Source organism: Gorilla gorilla, chromosome 21 (genome assembly GCF_029281585.2).
Source record: "Gorilla gorilla gorilla isolate KB3781 chromosome 21, NHGRI_mGorGor1-v2.1_pri, whole genome shotgun sequence".
Taxonomy (NCBI): Eukaryota; Metazoa; Chordata; class Mammalia; order Primates; family Hominidae; genus Gorilla; species Gorilla gorilla.
This window is the reverse complement of record NC_073245.2, coordinates 50,625,698-50,640,450: the sequence shown is the minus strand read 5'-3', so window position 1 is coordinate 50,640,450 and position 14,753 is coordinate 50,625,698. Positions and strand designations below refer to the sequence as shown.

The following is a 14,753-nucleotide window of genomic DNA, read 5'->3' as shown; positions in this document are numbered from 1 at the left end:
AAGGCGGCCAGAGAGGTCAGGCCCGGTCCTTGGTGCAGTGTCTCGTCCTCTTTGCCGGAGTGACCCCCCAGGATTCGCGTGTCCTCGGGAAAGACACTGGCGGGTGAGCCGCGCCCTTGGCCGCGGCTGTGCTGAGCCGGCCACGTGCGGTCGTCAGACCCCTGTCCGCGCAGCTACTCTGCGGGGAGGCTTAGTGCCCCTGGATGGCGGGAAACACGGCTCGGCGACTTTAGCTGCCCGCCCCCGACTCCTGGCATTGGAGGCCTCCAAAGCCACTTGTCTGTTGCCTACAAAGTGTCAGTCATTGTGCCATGTCCTTGAGACCGTTAACTCGTTTTCCCCTCAATAACTTTTAAAAGTAGGTGTTAGAACCTTCATTTTACAGACCAGTTAGCTGTGGTTTAAATGGAAGACGCTGCCAGCACCCCAGTGGGGCAGAGTCTGGACTTCTGTCCCCGGGCCTTGTACTAAAGCCCCCTCCCCGTGCTTTTTCCCTGCCTAGGCCTTGTGGGCTGTGCTGCACCTCGGACGGCTTCGCACCAGCCAGCGCCCTCTCTCTCCTGCAGCACTCTGATCTGCACCCCCTGAGGGGCTTCCACCGTCCGCGGGGTGAGAATGCCCCTGGGTAAGTGCCGCTGCTTCTGCGCACCTTGGGGAAGGACCCTTCTGTGGGACGCAATAGAGGGGATAGTCAATGAGCTCAGCCAGTTCTGAGTTCTGAGAACTGTCTGGCAAAGCAGGTGCAGAGCAAAGCGTGGCTTAGGAGACGGGCTGCGCTTGGGGTCACATGCTAGCTAAGTTCCTTCATTCCCCTGAGGTTGACTTTCTGTAAAGTAGGGAAACTGCAAAGGCTCTCTGAGGGCAGAGGCCTTGGCTGTTTTTCTTGATTTTGAACCCACGGTGCCTGTCCACGTGTAGATACTCAGAACCGGTGGGCTGAATGTACAGCCGAGGCATTTTTACCAGAAGTCGGTTTTTCTGTGGACTCTGGGTGGGGACAGATGGAATCTGCCTGTGAAGTGATGATGGCTCTCAGGGTCCTGGGTACCCTTCTCTTCCCTGGGGGGTGAGCCCCCCTCTGGAGATCTGGCAGCTAACACGCTGACGTGGGCTCACCTGCCCTTTTTTGCACCTGTATTCGAAAGTGATCGTGGGCTGCCTGTGCCCTGGTCATTGATAGTGCAGGGAGAGAAATCGCGGAAAGTGCTTCCCCGTGTTTGGAGGGTCCACTCCTGTCCCTTTCAAACTCTGGAGCTTTCTCACACCTCCTTCTCACCATCTTTCAAATGCCTCCTGGCACTTGGTGTCTTATTAGTGAGTGCTCCCTGTGCAAGGCTCAGTGCAGGGGTCCGTGAGGCGTTCACCAAGGTGTATGAGGGGTGAGTCCCTGCCTCAGGATTGGTGGTGGAACCACAGCTGCAGCCCCCACTAGTCACACCCTGTGGCAATTACTGGCTTGATTGTCTTTGCCTCTCTCTATTGTGACCTTGAGGACAGTGTCTTGAGTTTTGTTTAATATTTTATTGTATTTTTTTAGAGACAGGATCTCACTCTGTTGTCCAGGCTGGGGTGCAGTGTGCAGTGGCGTGATCATAGCTTGAACTCCTGTACTCAAGTGATCCTCGCACCTCAGCCTCCCAAATAGCTGGGACAGACAGGGTCTCGCTATGTTGCTCAGGCTGGTCCTGAACTCCTGGCTTCAAGTGATTTTCCCTCAGTCTTCCAAAGTGCTGGAATTACAGGTGTGAGCCACTTTGCCTGTCTCAGTGTCCGAGTCCTGTCTCTTGACTTACCTGGTGCTTGGTAGATGGTTGATTTTCAGCAGTTATGGAACAAATGAAAAACAGGAGATGGGCCAGGTGCGATGGCTCACACCTGTAATCCCAGCACTCTGAGAGGCCAAGGAGGGTGGATCACTTGAGGCCAGGAGTTCAAGACCATCCTGGCCAACATGGTGAAACCCCATCTCTACTAAAAAATACAAAAATTACCTGGGTGTGGTGGCACACGCCTATAATTCCAGCTACTCAGGAGGCTGAGGCACACCAGAATCGCTTGAACCTGGGAGGTGGAGGTTGCAGTGAGCCAAGATCATGCCCCTGCACTCCAGCCTAGGCGACAGAGTGAGACTATGTCCCTAACAAAAAACAAAAAACAGGAGCCGGAAAAAGACAATTGTGGCTGGTCATGGTGGCTCACACCTGTAATCCTAGCACTTTGGGAGACTGAGGTGGGTGGATCGCTTGAGCCCAGGAGTTTAAGACCAACCTGGGCAATATGGCAAAAACCTGTCTCTACAACACACACACACTAGCCAGGTGTGGTGGCATGCGCCAGGAGGTGGAGGTTGCAGTGAGCCGAGATTGTGCTACTGCATTCCAGCCTGGGCTGCAGAGTCAGACCTTGTCTTTAAACAACAACAACAAAAAAGACTTCAGTTGTAAGGTGACAGGGCTTAGCACATTGATGCATGTCAGGGAAGTAGTTTTGAGCAAGGCAGCCTGTGTGGGGGTGGTCAGAGCTATTTCCCACTGGCCCATTGGTCATCCCATGGTGTTCCCCTTGACGGTCTTGTCCGTGGGCCACCAGGATTAATTTCCCCACAGCATTGTCGTTGTGATGTCAGTGACCAAAGCCAGAGGTATAGCTAGGCATGGCTGATAGAAGAGTGAGATGTGTAATCAGCCCTGACCCGCAGATGACAGATGGGTCATCCTGCCCATAATAGCCCTTACTGTGTATGCTAGACTGCGCCACGCTGGTGTGCCACACCAGAACCTGTCCTAGGTTCAGAGTCCCCTTCAGTGTACTGCTTCAGGATCACAAATTCAACAATATGTGCATAAGATGAGACTTAAGCTGTCCCTGATGTCTGGTTCTTCTCTAGATGAACTCTTCGTGTTGCTGAGACCGTAGACCACTGTTAACACTAGCCAACTTTTAGGAAATGTTTACCACCTGGTTGCTTCTGTGCCAGTACTCTCCTTGTCCTTTCCAGAACGGGTTTGACCAGGTGATGTCTAGATAGCTCATCCAGGGCTTCTTGATTCTGGCAGAGGAGGCTGATTGGTGCAGAGAGGCCCATGAGAGGTATCTTCACCCTGCCAGGAAGCAGGTGGACCATGGTGTTCTATGAGATCTGTCCTCTGGAGATCTGGGGCTTTGTGTCCCACAAGGGTGGGTGCATGCAGGTTCCCTGGGCGTGATGTCTGGGAAGTAGAGAGAGGTGAGGTAAGAGTGTCTTTGTGCTGGCCCCAGTTTTACCCTCTTTGGGGCCATCATGATGAATACATTGGGTTCCTCTTGTGCCTGCTTGGGTTTAGCATCTTTAGGGATCCCTTATCATTGTTGTGTCTTGGAATATCTGACTCAAAAGCTGGAGGGCTTTGGCATCAAACCTACCTGTACCCTGGTCCCAAACACTTTACCACTACTCCCTAGCTTTGGTTCTTTTTGTGATCTTCAGTTTTCTCATCTGGAAAACAGGAGTACACTGAGGTGATTTTTCTTAGGATCACACCGTCCCTGTGTTCCACGTCCGAAGAAGTCTGCCAACTTTCTCATCTGAAGGGTCTTTCCTTTACTTCTCCTTGTTGGGGCAGGTTCCGTTTATGTGGGACAAGATGGAAGCTGCTTCATCCTGTGCTCTGCTGTGCCACTGTCCTGGCTCAGGCCATTTTTCAGGCTTCTGACACTGGTCTCCAATTTCAACAAGCCCTGGATCTCTCTGCCCCTGTGTGCAAAATGATTACAGGCTGCTTGTGTCTTGGTTATTGGTAATAAAGGAAAAGTTACAAGGTTTTCCTCTTGTGTAGAGGCACCATTGTCCATTTCAGACGGGATGACCTCAGGGGACTGTGTCAGTGACCAGGATGGGCTAGACAAGCTGTCAGTACATTCACCTCCTGAGACACTGATTCCCCTGGTGTGTTTTCTGTGGGTGAATATCGTGGTTTCCTGGACTTGCCATAAGCAGTGCCAAGTGCATCAGTCACATCTTGGCTTCTTGTGCCCTGCAGGAGTGTCACATGACTGCCGCCCCATGTGTGTGAGAGGTGTCCTCTGGGAGAGCACGGATCCTGAGGTCCCAGGTAAGTGGGGTCCTGCTCAGTCCTCTAGAGCTCAAGTTCTCTGCAGGTTGTGAGGCCAGAGGTGGTTGGGTGCTGAGGAGTGGGGAGTGAGGACACAGGTGAAGGCTGCTTCCCTTTGCTCCTGTCTTTGCTCCTTCAGCAGGCAGGGACAGGCCTGGGCCCTGTTCTGCCTTCTTGGGGCTGCTGCCAAGAAGGTGCTCCCTGAGCTTGATTGGGGCTCTGAGAGTCCCTGACAAAGACCCTGTCATGTTGAGAGGAAAACCATGTGTTGGAATGGACAGAGGGGCTGCGTTTCAGATTCAAGCCTGGATTCATAACCCAGTGCCTGGCTGAGCGGTCTTATGTAAGCCTCAGTGGAACAGATAGCCAATATTGATACCTTCCAGCCCAGTCTGTTATTTATTTATTTATTTATTTTTTGAGACAGAGTCTCGCTCTGTTGCCCAGGCTAGAGTGCAATGGCGTGATCTCAGCTCACTGCAACCTCTGCCTCCCGGGTTCAAGTGATTCTCCCTGCCTCAGCCTCCTGAGTAGCTGGGATTACAGGTGCCCGCCACCATGTCCAGCTAATTTTTTCTGTTTTTAGTAGAGATGGTGTTGGCCAGGCTGATTGCGAACTCCTGACCTCTGGCAATCCACCGCCTTGGCCTCCCAAAGTGCTATGATTACAGGTGTGAGCCACTGTGCCCGGCCTATTTTTTTATTTTTATTTTTATTTTCTTTTGAGACGGAGTCTCTGTTGTCCAGGCTGGAGTGCAATGGCATGATCCTGACTCACTGCAACCTCCGCTTCCCGGGTTCAAATGATTCTCCTGCCTCATCCTCCCAAGTAGCTGGGATTACAGGTGCCCGCCACCACGCCTGGCTAATTTTTTTTTGTATCTTTAGTAGAGATGGGGTTTCACCATGTTGGACAGGCTGGTCTCAAGCTCCTGACCTCAGATGATCCACCTGCCTCAGCCTCCCAAAGTGCTGGGATTACAGGCGTGAGCCACTGCACCCGGCCAGCCCAGTCTTTGAGAAGAGCCCCAGCATTCTCAATATTTCTGCCCATGTTTGCCTTCCTTTCTGCTTCTGGCAGGGAGTGGTAAGTGATCTCTGGGAGTCAGAAGCAGCACCTGTAATCTTAGGCTGTAAGTCTGCTCATTGCCCTGTCAGCTGTTCTGTTCCAGGTGAGACCATTGCCCGGAATGCCAGCATTGGCCTCCTTTCTGGGCTTGCCCTCTGCCCTTTCTGCCCCTGCATTCGAAAGTGATCATGAGCTGCCCGTGCCCTGGTCATTGGTAGTGCAGGGAGAGGAACTGCCGAGAGCACTTCCCCGTGTTTGGAGGGTCCACTCCTGTCTCTTCCAAACCCTGGAGCTTTCCCACACCTCCTCCCTCACACCACGTCTTAGATGCCTCCTGGTGCCTGGCATCATCTAGTGGGTTGTGTTGCTCTTCTCCCTGGCCCGGGGCAGTTATTGTAAGACATGAGGGAAGGGGGTGGGGTGATGGGTTTGGCCTCACGGAGCAGAAGGGCTGGGTGTGGAGCTGAGATAGGGCTGCCCTGCTCCTTCCTCCCAGAAGCTTTCTCTGTCTCCACACCTCTCCTTCCACGTCCTTATCCAGCCCCCTCTGCACCAAGCTGACCCTGTGGAAATTGTTGCCTGACTTGTCTCCTGGCTCTCTTTGCTGTGGTCTCAAGGGCAGTGTCTGAATTTTGTTCCCTACTTTGTTATGTCTGCCAGATGGTCAGTATTCTGACAGTGTGGGACAAAGGAAAAACGGCAGCCTGGGCAACCCCGCCTCTGTAAGAACTAAAAAATTAGCCAGGCATGGCGGTGCATGCCCCTGTAGTCCCAGCTACTCAGGAGACTGAGGCAGGAGGCTCTCTTGAGCCCGGGAGGTCAAGGCTGCAGTGAGCCATGATCGTGCCACTGCACTCAGCCTGGGCAACAGAGTGAGACCCTGTCTCAAGAAAGAAAAATGAGAAAGGGAGAGTCCCTCCACTGTAAGGAGATCGGGTTCATTGCATTTTGGGGTGTTGGAGAAAAATACTGAGTCAGCACCTGTGTGGGATTGGTGGGAGCAGATTTGGTGTTTTCCACCCCTTCAGAGGATTCTGAGGTAACTCAGTTCTGTTGGCCTTGGCCTTGTATGGGGAGGATTTCCCTCCAGCCTTGTATGGGGAGGATTTCCCTTGTATGGGGAGGATTTTCCCTCCAGCTTGTGGGAAAGGAATCAAGGACCAGAGACAGGCAGGGGAGAATATCACTGAGGGATTTACGGCAGCAGCGTCTGCACGGCTTCCCCACGACCTCCCCAGCTGCTTGCTGGACGCTGCTGGAGAAACAGCACATCCCAAGATCATCATGGCCCCAGCATCCTCTTGAACTTAGTAACAGTTGGCCCGACAGATGAAGCGGATATCATCCCTGCCTTAGAAGTTCTCTAGCCCCTTTCTTAGAGATAAGCTGCTATTTCGTTCCTAAAAGAAGTCATGGCTGTTCAGGTTTAGTCAGCATCTATGCAACACTGTAGAGACGCTTGGTGAGAGGTGTTGGGATGCAGGAGAGTGGCAGACCGCAGGGCCCGAGGTAAGGTTTCTTGTCCATCTCTGGAATTTTGGCTTTTTGCACCCTGTAAAGTCACGTCCCCTTTTTTTCTGGAGCTTTGGTGGTGATGTAGGGAGAGGTGAGGATGAGAAGAGGGGCCATGTCCTATGGATTCCCAGATCCAGACTCCTCTTCCCTGGGAAAGCTGGATTGGAGCTGGCCCCTCCTTCTGTGCCTTCAGGGGCTGTGGAGGAGGAGGCCCCTGCAGGAAGCTGCCTGGGGCGAGCGCTGGGGCTTTTCCTGCAGTGCATTAGCAGCATGTCATAATGGAAAGTGGCTGGATTTCTTTCCAGTTGTAATCAATGGTTAAGATTTAACCTAGCAACATTGTAGGGGTACACAGCCAAATGATTCAGGAAAAAAAGATGTAGGTTGAGTCTGGAGGAATCCCTGTGCCAGCTTCCTCATGCTCCCTCCCTCTCTCAGAAATCACGTGGAACCCATTCTCCCCTCAGCAGTGAAAATGCATTCAGCCTGTGTGCAGTGTTTCTGCCCAGGGAAGCCCAGTAGGGGCTCCATGCCCGGGGTGTTTACTGGGATCTGGTTATGTAGACACCACCTGCCTAGCACGCACCAAAATTCCAGACTTTCAGGAAAACAGGTGCCTGTACCACATTATTTGCACGGAGAGACTGTGTCCAGTGAACAGTTCTGATCAGTAAACTGTTGACTGGGAACATCCCGAGAGCCAAGTTCCCAGATGCCAGCCAAGGGCCATCTGACCTGTTTTGAATCTCAATTTCCTGATACAGAAAACAAAGGTAGGGCAGAACTGATTTTTACAGATGTGACCCCATGATCCTGCTCTCTAGTCCCCAGATTTTTCCAGGGCTTTTGTCAGAGGTGTTTCCCCTTTGATCCCCCTTGGTCGTTAGGTTTTATGGGATTTTACAGGACAGATGGAGCTGCAGGAGTCTTGTACTGTCCCTGACTTGGGTCATCCCACAGGCCCTGGCACCATCCTCCTGCCTTTCCTGGCTCTCCTGTCTGTTTCTGCTCCTGCATCCGAAAGTGATCATAGGCTGCCTGTGCCTAGGTCATTGATAGTGCAGGGAGAGGAACGCTGAAAGAGGTTGTCCCCGTGTTTGGAGGGTCCACCCTATCCCATCCGAACCCTGAAGCTTTCACACACTCCTGTTGCTCTCCTGCCAGCCCTTGAGGAGTCCGGCGCTTGCTTGGCTGCCACATGAAAGTCAGTGCGGGGGGACATCATGCTTAAGTCTTTCTCAGCTTGACCTCTCTTTCCAGAAACCAGGCTCTGTGTTCTGAGGGGTAGATCAGGAAGGGAATGTGATATGTAATGAGTCATGGTATGTCGCAGTGGATAGCACAGTTTTGAATAAGTGCAATATTGGCATATAAACATGAGGGAGACTTTGAGGTTGGGGTGAGCAGGGCTGACCCCGTGTGTGTATGTGTGTGTGTGTGTGTGTGTGTGTGTGTGTGTGTGTGTGTGTGTAACTTGGGGACAGGATAGGGTAGCATCTTTACATCTTTACATGTCATTGGCCTGGAATAGGGGGTCCTGAAGGGTTTGTCGTAAGAAAGAGAAAGTGCTCATTGCTGCAAGGGGAGCACAGCTGGGTTCTGAGAGGCAAAACACTTCCCTCACTTCCCACCCAAGAGTTTCGCCTGTTCTCTCAACCCTCTGAGGTGTGCATTGGTGTCACTCACTGGCCACCATTCCAGCTCTTAATTCCTCTGCCTTTTGTGCTGGCCTTCGGGGCTCCCCTGAGGATGACTGGTTCTCAGGTTGCCCCTGGAGGAATGGGTGGAGTTGTAAGATCAGGAATAAAGCTAGAGAGGGAGGACAAGGGGAAGTCACTGATGCAGCCGCCGCCTAGCCTATCCCACCCCGATTGAGAGGTCGCTTTTTCCTGTTGAACATGTTGGATAGTGGAATGTGTTATAAGAAGTGATATGTGTGGCTTCTTGTCATTGCAGGATTGTCAGCTGACCTCTGTCCTGTGTGCCCAGTGGCTCCAGGTGACGTGTCTTCAAGAAGAGGCTGAGCTGCAGTGCTTGTAAGGTATGAATCCTGGGTGCTTCTCTAGAGAATGCACTGGTGTTCAGGCTGCAAGGACGAAGAACTTTGAGGTCACTAGAGGGGAGGCAGAGGCTGCTTCCCATTGCTTGCTCTTCCACTGAGGCCCACAGGGACATGTGACACCCTCTTTTCCTCGAACTCTGCGACTCTACTGTGTGAATCACGGTGGGGCTTACAGAGCTCCCCTTGGGCTCGAGTCATCCTAGTGTGGATTGGCATAGTTTGTTGAAGAGGGAGGAGTACTGCATTTTGGAGGCAGGCAATTAGCTAGTGGTTTTCTCTGGACTTGGTGGCGATCCTTGTTATGAAGTGATTTATGGATTTTTTTTTTTTTTTTTTGAGGCAGGGTCTCACTCTGTCACCCAGGCTGGAGTGCAGTGGTGCAATGATGGCTCACTGCAGCCTCGACCTGGGCTCAAGTGATCCTCCACCTCAGCTTCCCGAGTAGCTGGGACCACAGGTACGTGCTGCTGCACCCAGCTAATTTTTAAAAATTTTTTGTAGAGGCGGAGTCTCACCATGTTGCTTGGGCTCGTTTTGAATTCCTGGGCTCAAGCAATCCTTCCACCTTGGCTTCCCAAAGTGCTGGGATTATGGATAGTAAGTCCATGCCTGGCCGACGTGTGGATAGTATCACACAATCCCTGACTTGCTAATCCAGTGAATTCTCAACATTTCACCCAGAGTTGATCTTCCATCTCATTCTCTTATGAGGGAAGCATTTGAGTAGTGGTTCTCAAACTGTGGTCCCAGAACCAGGTACCATCAGTATTACTTAGGAACTTGTAAGAAGTGCAAGTTCTTAGCCCTGTCCCGACCTACTACATCAGAAGTTTTGGATCTGGAGCCAGCAGTCTGGCTTAACATACTCTCCAGGTGATTCGTATTCATGCTAAAGTTTGGGAAATCAAACCATGTTAGAAATCTTTGGGAATCAGAAGCAGCTGCTGCAATTCTAGGCTGCAAATCTGGTCACTGACTTGTTTCCGGGTCTCTTAGTTTGGGCCCTTCCTAAGCTGCTGGCAATGCCTCCCCTCTCAACTCACTCACTGCCCTATTTTGTCCCTGTATTCGAAAGTGATCGTGGGCTGCCTGTGCCCTGGTCATTGATAGTGCAGGGAGAGGAATCAATGAAAGCGCTTCCCCGTGTTTGAAGGGTCCACTCCTATCCCTTCCAAACTCTGGAGCTTTCGTACATGCCTTTATTCTCACCAGTGATGTTACCTCCTGGTACCTGGTTGTCGTGCCAGACCCCTGTTTACCTCATTAGGGATGGCACCAGGTTCAACAGGCTGGAGAAGAGACCTGGAGCCAGTGAAGGAAACAGGGTTTATCTGGGGAACTTGAGGGCAGTCAGCAGTCTAGTGGTGGGGGGCTGGATGGGGGCACCTCATCCGCTTGTAAAATGCATGCAGATTATATAGCACCTTCCCCCAGTAACCTCCACATGGCAACCCTCGTTTCCTAAGAAGCTATTGTTACGTGCATCTACCATACACTGGTGCTGTATGGTTCATTGAGTGTCCCTTGTGCCCAGCATGATGGAGGGTACTCAGCGGCTCCTGTCAAAGGGCAGTGAAGCAGGGACCTGCCACAATGAGTTTATGTCTCTGAGCTAGTTTTGGAGCCACAGTAGTGGTTACCCCTTCCTAGAGCTCCCCCCAGAAGCTTTCTCTGCCTCCCATCACACTCCTTCCCACCTCTCAGCACTGGTCACACTGTCTGGGAATTGTTGGTTTGCTTCTCCTGCCCACTGTGCTGTGAGCTTCCTCAGGGCAGTGCCTCTGTCTTGTTTCACATGGTGCCTGGTAACTGACATGTAGCACCTGGACAAACAGTAAATGAGAAGACACATTGTTGTAAGGTGACAAGGCTTATCCCATTGAGCAGTGCTGGGGTTAAAAATGTCCTAGAACAAGCCAGCTGTTACAGTCCACCTTCAGTCCTGGCTGTGAGGAGCGTCCGTGGTCTACCAGGGGTGGATTTTCCCTCTGCCCTTAGATTAAGGTGGCAAGGGCTAGAGTAGTAATCGAGGGAGACAATATGCTATAGGTATAGTCAGAGGTATGAATGCAGCTCTTACACACTAGATGGTAGGTGCGGGGCTCTCCCACCCCACCTGTTCGTTACCCATCCCAGGTCTGTGCTGATCACTGCCAGGCATGGCCTGCTCCAAAAGCCTTCTTGCCTTGGCATCCTTTTTTTTTTTTAATTTTTTTTTTTTTTTTTGAGACCCAGTCTTGCTCTGTTGCCCAGGCTGGAGTGCAGTGGTGCAAACACGGCTCACTGCAGCCTCTGCCTCCTGGGTTCAGTGATTCTCATGCCTCAGCCTCCGAGTAGCTGGGATTAAAGATGTGCATCACCACACCCAGCTAGTTTTTGTATTTTTAGTAGAGATGGGGTTTCACCATGTTGGCCAGGCTGGTCTCGAAGTCCTGGCCTTATGTGATACAAATAATTGGGACAGCCTCCCAAAGTGCTGGGATTACAAGCATGAGCCACCACACCCAACCTGTTTTTAAAATGTTTATTGTCTATATTTGAAGTTTACAACATGATGTTACAGAATAATGGGACAGATATAGATAGCACAGTGGTTACTATGGTGAAGCCGATGAGGATGTCTGTTATCTCACATAGTCACCGTTTTTAGTGTGTGTGAGGAGCAGCTGAAACCTGCTTCACAGAAATCCCTTATGTTGTGCGTGAGCCCTCTAGACTTACTCATCCTGTATATCTGCTACTTGGTGTCCTTTGGCCTACATCTCCCTATTTCCTTCAGCTCCTGCCCATGGTAATCACCATTTTATTCTCTATCTTTGTATGCTTGACCTTTTTTTTTTTTTTTTTAACATTGCACACATAAGTGAGATATGCACTGTTTGTCTGTGTCTAGCTTATTTCGTTTAACATAATATCCTCCAGGTCCATCCATGTTGTGGCAAATGACAGGATCTTTCTCTATCTTTTTTTTTTTTTGGTTGAGACAGGGTCTCCCTCTGTCACCCAGGCTTAAGTGACCCTCCCACCTCATTTCCCTGAGTAGCTGGGACTGCAGGTGCATGCCACTATGCCTGGTTAATTTTTGTATGTTTTGTATAGATGGGGTTTCGCAATGTTGCCCAGGCTGGTCTCCAACTCCTGGGCTTAAACCATCCTTCTGCCTTGGCCTCCAAAAGTGCTGGGATTACAGGCATGGACTGCCATGCCTAGCCCAGGGTCTTCTTCTTTTTTTTTTTTTTTTTTTTTGAGATGGAGTTTTGCTCTTGTTGCCCAGGCTGGAGTGCAGTGGTGCGATCTCAGCTCACTGCAACCTCTACCTCCCAGGTTCAAGTGATTCTCCTGCCTCAGCCTCCCGAGTAGCTGGGGTTACAGGTGCATGCCACCACGCCTGGATAATTTTTTGTATTTTTAGTAGAGATGGGGTTTCACCATGTTGGTCAGTCTGGTCTTGAACTCCTGACCTCAAGTGATCCACCCACCTCGGCCCCCCAAAGTACTGGGATTACAGGTTTGGGCCACCGCGCCTGGCCAAGGGTCTTCTTTTTAAGGGTGAATAATGTTTTGTTGTGTGTGTATGCCACATTTTCTTTTTCCATTCATCTGTTGATGGAGACTTAGATTGTTTCCGTATCTTGGCGATTGGGAGTAATGCCACAGTGAATATTGGAGTGCGGATGTCTTTATGAGGTGTGATTTGATCTCCGTTGAGTATGTGTCCAGAAGAGGGATAGCTGGGTCTATGTAGTGTATACTGATAAGCAGCACAGAGTGGGCACATAGGATAGCATAGATGCCATTTCTCTCACAGATAGTTTGCCGACCCCTTCCTAGAGTTACGTTTTTCTTGTTCCTGAGACAATAATGTGGCTGTAAGTACTAATAGAGACAGTGGCATTTGTGGGTTGCTTATGATCCGCCAGCCCCTGCGTTAAGTGTTCTCTGTGTCTGTTTCAGATGGGTCCGCTGTGTGCAGAGGCTCCATGGGATGTGTTGTCTTCATAGCAGCAGGGCGCTGGACCATGGGTCCGCAAGGTGGGATTTTTGGACTGTTGTCTGGAATATGTTTCTTTGCATCCTGCAGAGTCATGTGCTGTTCCTGGGGCTTGGATGATGTAGGGGAAGCAAGGTGAAAGTGGTATCCCGTGGTTCCACGTTCTGTCCTGCCGTGGGGCTGTCGCTCACATGCCTTCAGTGGCTGTTGCAGAGGAAGAGCCTCCGGAAATCTGCGTGGGTAAAGTGAGCTCCCCAGGGGAACCGTCCTCCTCCCTTGAGCGCTGGTGTGTCCACAGTGTGCTGTGATCTGGATTAGCAGTGAGTTTTTCTTTCAGGGTGTGTGTGTATGATGTTAGGACCATATGCTCCTGACCTTTTCCAACCCAAAAGCATTTCCATTTTTTTAATGCTGGAAGTGTCTTAACTCCTTTTGGGGTCTTAGAAGGACACACGGTGGCCGTGGCTGGGCCTCTGCTCATCTGGGCTGCTCTCCCTGCCTCAGGCCATTCCTCAGGCCCTTGACACCAGCCTCCCTCCCTTGCTGGCTCTCTTTCTGTCCTTCCCTGCTCTTGTATCCAAAAGTGATCATGGGTCTCCTGTGTCCCGATCATTAACAGTGCAGGGGTAGGAGTGCTGAAAGACATCTTCCCTGCGTTGGTCCAGCCTTCCCTTTCAAACCCTGGAGCTTTCCCACGCTGCAGCCTTTTTCCAACTAGCCTTTCAGAGCTTGGGCCTTTGTGGGCCCATGTGATGTGGTGACTAGACCCACCCCCTGACTTCTGAGGGTTCATTTTGTCTTTTCATGTTAGGGATCCTCCTGCCAGAAACCAGTCTGCATTTCTCTCTGGGCCCCACGCTGGAATGAATTCAGATAGCAGTGAAGGGCACATGTGAGAACTGCGAATCACGGGCTTTGCTTCATGAAATGTGAAATCCACATTGTTTCCACAGGCACCATCAGTAATGTCGAACAAATGGAGAAAGTTGTAGGTGAGGCTAGGAAAGCTGTATTCCTGTGGATTACTCTAGCTGGTCATTTGCCCTGATTGTGAACTGCTTGAAAGAAAAACGAAACTTCTAAGATGTTTGTCCTTTCATGTCCTTTCTGTTGGGATTTTTTATTTGGTGTGCGTGAATGATGAGCTTCGCCCTGCTTGAATGGGACCCCTCTCAGTGGTGTCAGCTTGGGGAGGAGGAGATGGCCCTGGAGACTAAATACTTGTATGCTTTCTTACCCTCTTAGGTCTCAGCCTTAGATCCAAGGACAGTCCAAGGAAGTCCTAAGACCATGGAGTTGGTGATCTGGGATCTGGGTTTGCTGATATTTCTCACCATGGTGAGTTGATGCCAAGAGCCGGAACCCACAGCCAGAGGCTCAGCTGGTCCGTGTTTATGCAGATGGGAACCTCAAATCACTGATCTCACTTGTCCTTTGTTTCAGAATCTCTTGGTGGTGTTTGTGGGCACGAGAGGGGCAGAGAATGGAGAGTGAGGCTACCACATGAAGCGTCACCAGAGCTGCTCCCTGCTGCCTGCTCAGAGCACCCCGGATCCACTGTTCAATCTGCACAAGATTTGGGGTCCAGACATGGGAGACTTCAGCTGCCTCAGAGGACCGTGGACAGGGAAGGCCAGCCTCGCATCCCTCTGTCCATGCCTGGAATAACTTTAATAACCAAGAGTTTTATTCTTGAATTTGTAGCTGTCGTTCACTTTTTACCCACCCATTCAATAAACCTTACAGAATTGCTCCATCTGCTTCTTAAATCAGTGACAACCTGTGAGCCTGCAAGGCTGGCTTTGGAGAAGGTAGGCCATAGGCCAGATCTGATTTTCACTCTTCCTTGGCTCAGAGGATATTGTTTGAGGTATACATTTGGAACTAGGAGGTGAACAAGTGCTGGTAGTTGGTTCACATTTAGGCATTTAGGACCCATGAGAATTGAGGGCATTGCAGAATAGTCAGGGTAGATTATGGAGTGAGACAGGTCTGATGTCATTCAGGAAGGCTGGAGTGTCCTGG

The 14,753-nt window shown here is 51.0% G+C and overlaps 1 long non-coding RNA gene and 5 other non-coding genes across 7 annotated transcripts; all 6 read left to right on the top strand.

The window, feature by feature from the left end:
* Positions 1 to 637: 637 nt before the first annotated feature.
* LOC101125341 (uncharacterized) lies at positions 638 to 14,484 on the top strand. 2 transcript variants are annotated; one of them, XR_008674608.2, is made up of 7 exons: positions 641 to 3,498; positions 3,837 to 3,925; positions 4,020 to 4,091; positions 8,632 to 8,716; positions 12,819 to 12,973; positions 13,974 to 14,066; positions 14,172 to 14,484. It is a non-coding gene; the product is annotated as an uncharacterized lncRNA (long non-coding RNA). The 2 variants fall into 2 exon arrangements; XR_010132320.1 differs by having other exon boundaries at positions 638 to 3,925; positions 12,692 to 12,968.
* Positions 1,131 to 1,264, top strand: LOC115931754 (small nucleolar RNA SNORA71). The gene has a single exon (XR_004068209.1). It is a non-coding gene; the product is annotated as a small nucleolar RNA SNORA71 (small nucleolar RNA).
* Positions 5,329 to 5,462, top strand: LOC115931755 (small nucleolar RNA SNORA71). The gene has a single exon (XR_004068210.3). It is a non-coding gene; the product is annotated as a small nucleolar RNA SNORA71 (small nucleolar RNA).
* Positions 7,685 to 7,818, top strand: LOC115931757 (small nucleolar RNA SNORA71). The gene has a single exon (XR_004068212.1). It is a non-coding gene; the product is annotated as a small nucleolar RNA SNORA71 (small nucleolar RNA).
* On the top strand, positions 9,798 to 9,931 carry LOC115931753 (small nucleolar RNA SNORA71). Its single transcript, XR_004068208.1, has one exon. It is a non-coding gene; the product is annotated as a small nucleolar RNA SNORA71 (small nucleolar RNA).
* Positions 13,298 to 13,425, top strand: LOC115931760 (small nucleolar RNA SNORA71). The gene has a single exon (XR_004068215.1). It is a non-coding gene; the product is annotated as a small nucleolar RNA SNORA71 (small nucleolar RNA).
* Positions 14,485 to 14,753: the final 269 nt, after the last annotated feature.